This window comes from Hyperolius riggenbachi, chromosome 11 (assembly GCF_040937935.1).
Source record: "Hyperolius riggenbachi isolate aHypRig1 chromosome 11, aHypRig1.pri, whole genome shotgun sequence".
In the NCBI taxonomy this organism is placed as follows: domain Eukaryota; kingdom Metazoa; phylum Chordata; class Amphibia; order Anura; family Hyperoliidae; genus Hyperolius; species Hyperolius riggenbachi.
Window position 1 is genome coordinate 222,251,372 of NC_090656.1, and position 6,077 is coordinate 222,257,448.

Below are 6,077 nucleotides of genomic sequence, written 5' to 3' on the forward strand. Positions count from 1 at the left end.
TAAAGAACAAGCAACACCCATGCTAACCTAGATATAAAAACACATATATAAGTAGATAAATACTACTTCTACTTACATAACAGATGTATTGTGCTATCCATGTAATGATTCCTGTGAATTTTATAAAGGAAAAGCAGAAAATCCTATTCTAGGCAGTGGCCATCTTGCCAAGCTAATGCTGACATATTCCCCCCTCCCTTCTCTTGCTCATTGTGTATTCATTAGCTGCCCTCCTCCCAGAGTCTTTTTTTATTTACACATCCAATCACTGAGTCACCTCAGCCTTGCTTGTAATGTGCAAGTGATCAGATGGAGTTTCTGATAAGAAGCTAGGCAGGGAAATAAATGGAAGAGCAGGAATATATTATAGATAAAAAGAACTCCCTGCAAGAGATCTCACTCGTGCACCACACAGCCGCCTCTCTTTCGGAGCACTCGGGGGGGGGGGGGTTGGTAGACAGCACTGGAAGTTGGGGACCAGGAGAGGAACGTGAAGGCTCTATACGACCCAGAGCCTTTCCCCTCCTTAGGTAAGTATCTTTTTTATTTATTTTAAAAACACTTTAAGTGTACTTAAAACAATTCCAGTTGCCTGGCTGTCATGCTGATCCACGGCCTCTTAATGCTTTTAGCCATAGCATGCAGAACAGATGCTTCTGAGTGAAGTCTGAGGCCCCGCATTGCACGCGTTGCCGTCCACGTTTCGGCAACGTGTGCGGGAGGCAGAAACACTCGACATCAGAAGTGCATAGACTGCACTGTCTGATGATCATGCTGTATGCGTTCCGGACCAGTGCAGTCCACGAAGGCATGCTGCACGCATTTTTTAACAAATGCGCAGCTTACCCATTCACTTTCAGTGAATGGGATCAACTACACAACGCATACAAACGCAGATAGCATGCGTTCATACGCGTTGCGTTCCAATCGCACAGCCATCTGCATTTGATGATGTGACCGTGGCCTTCCTGGATTTGCTACATGCTTGTTTCAGGTGTGTTATTCAGACACCACAGATACATGAAAGATCAGCAAAGCAACTGGTATAGTTTGAAGGGAAATAAATATGGCAAGCACCATATGTCTCTCACTACAGGTGTCCTTTTAAAGGCACCCTGAGGATTAATAGACTCTGCCTGGGGGAATGCTATGTTAGCATAGCATTTGTACCCCCCTCAATGCTCAGCTCTGGCAGTCAGTATAGGGTCTGGCCCTACATATAACCACACATGTACAATGATGGGTGAGTGATTTTATCTCTCAGAGCAGCCAATCACATGTCACCTGCCATGGCCACACTTCCCTATGAGGATGCATGGAGGGCTGTGATTGGTGGATGGGGTGGGCAGCAGCCACAGATCAGGCAGTGTAAGCTATGGAAGGGCTGTACAATACAATGAGGGTGACATGCAGGCGGTCACCGGGCTCCTCTATCAGGACCCCCTGCAGTGATACAGAGCTGGGGAAGCCAGTACGGGGCGGCGTGAGGGACACACATACCGCTCGGGTCAGGCGCGCACACAGAGGGGCTCCATCTTCCCAGGCGGCCTCGCTCGCCGCTTCCTCTCCTCTCTACCTACGGAGCGCCGCACTGCCCAAGCCACCCCCACTCACAACAGCCCAGCCCGCATTGGCGCACGACACCCACGTGACTCCCTCTGACAGCCAGCTGAGGGAACCGCCTGCCTATTGGCCGCTGTGGCTGGGAGGCGGTCACCGGACGCTGAGGGGCGGAGCAGGCGCAGCTGTCGCTCTTTACCCACCAACAAAATGGCTTCCCTATTATATCACCATGTAGTATGTACACATATCAGTTTATATAATCTGAACAGGAAACATAGCTCCCAACTGTTCCTCTTTGGGAGCCCTGTCCCTCTTTCCTCCTTATTTGTCCCTCTTTCGTGACTTTGTCCCTCTTTCTATGTAAATATATGTATTTCTCTACTAAAAATATGTTTGACTCTAAACTTTATTATTCCCATCCTTTAAATTGATATATTACTAATTTTAAAATTTTAATATAACGGAAAATGAACCTGGATAGAAAGGGCCAGTGTGGTATGAATTATAAAACAACATATTTTTCTTATGAAATCTTTATTGTATGCGTGGCTAGGGGTGTGATTGGGGTGTGGCAGGGGCGTGGCTTCAGTGTTCCTCTTTCTCATCTCAAAAAGTTGGGAGGTATGTATCAGTTTATATAATCTGGACGTTAAACATAACTCCCAACTGTCCCTCTTTTGGAGGGACAGTCCCTCTTTGGGATCCAAATCCCCCTGTCCCTCTTTCCTCCTCATTTGTCCCTCTTTCTGGACTGATGTAGGGAATTAAGTAAATGTATGTACTTCCAGGGCCATAGCAATAGCTATAACTGCTATGGGGCCCTGGAGCACAGGCCCCCTGTGACTCCACAGCCCTGGGTGGTATGCGCAGGACATGGCCAGTTTTACGCATGCGCTGTGACTCCCTCCGTCTCTCTGGCGCCTGCCTTAGGCCCCGTTCACACTTGCGGTTGTTTGCCAAACGGACCGGATGACCTGACCGGATCCGGATCGGAACCGTACGGTTCTGATCCGGATCCGATCCGGATCCGGTCAGGTTGCATCAGGTGTCCATCAGGATGCGATCCGGATCCGTTTGGCAAAAGTAACGTTAAAAACAAAAAAAATGTTGGGGTCTGGGAGGTCAGCAGAAGGGGGATCTGTGGAATCAGGCCCTCTGCTGTTTAGCACTCACCTCCACCTGCGACATGCTGCCAACATCTCCGGATCTGGATCCAGCTGTGCTGCTCCACTCCAAAATGCTTGCCCATGTGTCCCCATCCAATATCGCCGCAACAATCCCCATAGGAAGTGGGGTAGAACATCCGGATTTCTCAGCCAGTGTGTTGTGCGCTCTCCGGTTCCCATTGGTTTGTATTGGCCGGATGGTGCAGTCCGGCTCCGCCCCGGATACGGCTGCCGGAGGAGCCGGATGAAAAAATAGCGCATGTTGGAACGGAGGCCGGAGTCCGGATCCGGCCCGGATCCGGTCCGGCTCCGGTTCGGCAGAACGGACGCATGTGAACGGACGCATAGGCTTTCATTGCTATGCCGTGCGTCCGTTCCGTCCGTTCTGCAAGCGGTGCGGCTCCGGCACGGCGATTCCGGAGGGCCACCGCAAGTGTGAACCGGGCCTTACACAAGTGCCTGCACAGTATGGAGGGAGCGCACTGCACTTGCTCAGACTGGCCGAAGTGACGGGACCTGGTACCGACGATAGAGAAGGCTGAGGATGGCGGCGTGGGAGCGATCCAGGCGGATGGGGCTGGAGGAAGCCCCAAGTATGTATAAATCTATTCTATTACTTCATATCTGGGTCTCTAAAGGAAACAAAAAATGAATTTAAAAAAAAACACGTATGTTAATTCAAAATCTATGCAGGATTGTCTAATTTATCCGGCGCAAGTGGGGATTACCTCTACCCAATCCCCAATGAAAGGCAGAGTAGCGCACTGGTGCACGCAGGGGGAGGTTACCGATGCCCAGAATACCCCCGGCTATCCAGCGACCCCACCCCACCTCCTGTGTCCTGGCCGGCTGGGCAGTGGAGGAAAAAAATTATCATGCCACCCAGGGCTGTGGAGTCGGTACAAAAATCCGCTGACTCCGACTCATCAGGTTAGGATTCTACCAACTCCGACTCCTCTGATTTGCATATTACAATTTTGTTGATTGAGGCTGGTTTCACAGTGGGACGTTACAGGCGCACGTTAGAGCAGCCTGTAACGCAGCCCACCGCACAGTAATGAAAAATCAATGGGGCTGTTCACAGTGCGGACGTTGCGTTACATTGTAACGCTGCGTCACAAGACAACGTACTACATGCAGTACTTTGGACGCGGCTGAGCCGCGTTAGACTGCTTGCACATGCTCAGTAATGTTGGGGAGGAGCGGAGAGCGGCCAGGCACATGGCTAATTAATATGCACTGCACGTTATGACGTGCAGTGTTTACTTCCTGGAGCAGCTGCTCTGTGCGGCGATTGGCCGGCGGGACCACGTGATGCCGCATGCGCACAAAAGTGCGCATCACGGCATCACTGACGCCAGAGTGAGCTGCACAACGCGGCTCACTCTGACGTCCAGATCCAGCACCACCAGGCGTTGAGTTAGGAAGAACGTTATGCGACCTTAACGCCCCCTCTAACGCAACGTCCTGGTGTGAAATTAGCCTGAAAGTATGTAACATGAAATGCATCTCTTAACTGCCAACGCTTAGGGATTTTAAAAACACAAGTGAAGTGAGAGGGAGATGGAGGCTGCCATATTTATTCCCTTTTAAACAATACCAGTTACCTGGCTAGCCGGCTGATCTTCTGCCTTTTATACTTTTAGTCATAGACTAAATCTAGTGCTTGGTAAGAGTACTTGTAGAAGACAGGAACAAAGAACATCTATCAGGCCCTAGGCAATGTAACTGTGTGGGTACATGTAAGAGTGTTGTGCAGGTACTCTGCAGGGGAATGAGGGGATTCTTCCTCTATTACACATTCTTCATGCACAATCTGAACCAGGTTTATGGGTGATAGAAAACACCTCTGTGTTCAATGTGCACAACATTCTCAGTGGATTCCCTGCAGCTCTGTGGGGAGTGCATATGTAGAGTATAGTACTACTGTGTAACAAAGTAAACCTGAGACAGATGAAATTAAAGTTTTATACATACTTGGGGCTTCCTCCAGCCCCCTTCAAGCTAATCAGTCCCTCGCTGTCCTCCTCCGCCACCTGGATCTTCTGCTATGAGTCCAGGTACTTGAGCCAGTCTGGCATAGTGCGCATGCACACACTGCACCGCTGGGAGCGTACTACACCTGTGCAGCACTATTGTGCAGGTGCAGAACGCTCCTGGCTGTGGGAGTGGCATGTGGCCGGACTGCTCTGACTGGCTGAATTATCGGGACTCATAGCAGAAGATCCAGGTGGCGGAGGAGGACAGCGACTGGATTAGCCTGAAGGGGGCTGGAGGAAGCCCCAGGTATGTATAAAACTTTTCTTTTCATCCGTCTCAGGTACCCTTTAATTCGTAGTCACCAAACCAAATTTTAACAACATATCAAATTATTTGATTTTGCATAAACCAGCATCAATGCAGAATTATTTCCATCTCATTGACCATCTCTATTAGTGACGCAGCTACACATCAGGCTTTATGCTTACAGCATAGATGTTATTTAGTATATATGTTACAGGCAAAGTACGAAATTCATGCATTCTATAGAATGCCTATAAAATGCCTGACCATTTTAGGCAAAGTACGAAATGTCTATTTTTGTTACGTACTTTGCCTAGGCATTTTATAGAATGCATAAGACAGGTTCGGCAAAGTGCGAAATGTCAGTTTTTTGTTACGTACTTTGTCTCTCTCCTCTCCGGTTATGTCTCTTCCTTACTTTAGTTTTTCAGTAGTGCTCTCTTGTCTGTGCCTCTGCTTTGCTTTGTCAGGCTCACCAATGGCTGGTCTCTTCTTTAGTCTCTGCCTCTATTTTCTCACAAAAAAATCATGCTTATTTCTTGCTGCAAGTAGAGCATTCTATCATGACTCTAAACATATTTTTTTTTTTGCTGCATCATGGCTTTTCAGGCCCCTCCCCCTCACTAGCCTTCAACTGCCAAAACCCAACTGCCCCCCCCCCCCTCCCCCTGCACATGATGTCCAGCTTTTCTCTCTCTCCTCTTTCCTGCTCATGGGCTCCCCTCTGGCAGCACCTGAAGGCTCCTTCACAGCAGCACTTTCCACAAACATTAAATATCAGCATGCATGCACCCATCATCATCACTAGCCTCCTCACTTACAGCATAGGTATTGCAGCGGTTACAGTCAACGTGTGAAAAAAAAAGAAAAACAGGCATTCTATAGAGAACTGGGTATTCTACACTTTGCCTGAACAACTTCAGGCATTTTATCGAATGCCTAGGCAAAGTACGTAACGAACAAGGGGGTAGCAATAGGGGGTGCAGAGGTAGCGACCGCATCGGGGCCCTTGGGCCAGAGGGGCCCCAAAGGGCCCTCCCTCAACTACAGTATTAGCTCTCTATT

The 6,077-nt window shown here is 49.1% G+C and overlaps 1 protein-coding gene across 3 annotated transcripts in view; it reads right to left on the minus strand.

Annotated features, from left to right (window-relative positions):
- GTF2H1 (general transcription factor IIH subunit 1) overlaps nucleotides 1-5,584 on the minus strand; it is a 54,104-nt gene extending 48,520 nt beyond the window's left edge. The window contains exon 1 of one of the 3 annotated variants that reach the window (XM_068261451.1): nucleotides 5,394-5,584. The gene's annotated coding sequence lies outside the window, so the exon portion shown is untranslated. Of the gene's footprint in view, nucleotides 1-1,500; nucleotides 1,609-5,393 lie in introns of those variants that run through there. The other 2 variants (XM_068261449.1, XM_068261450.1) reach the window with 2 other exon arrangements.
- Nucleotides 5,585-6,077: the final 493 nt, after the last annotated feature.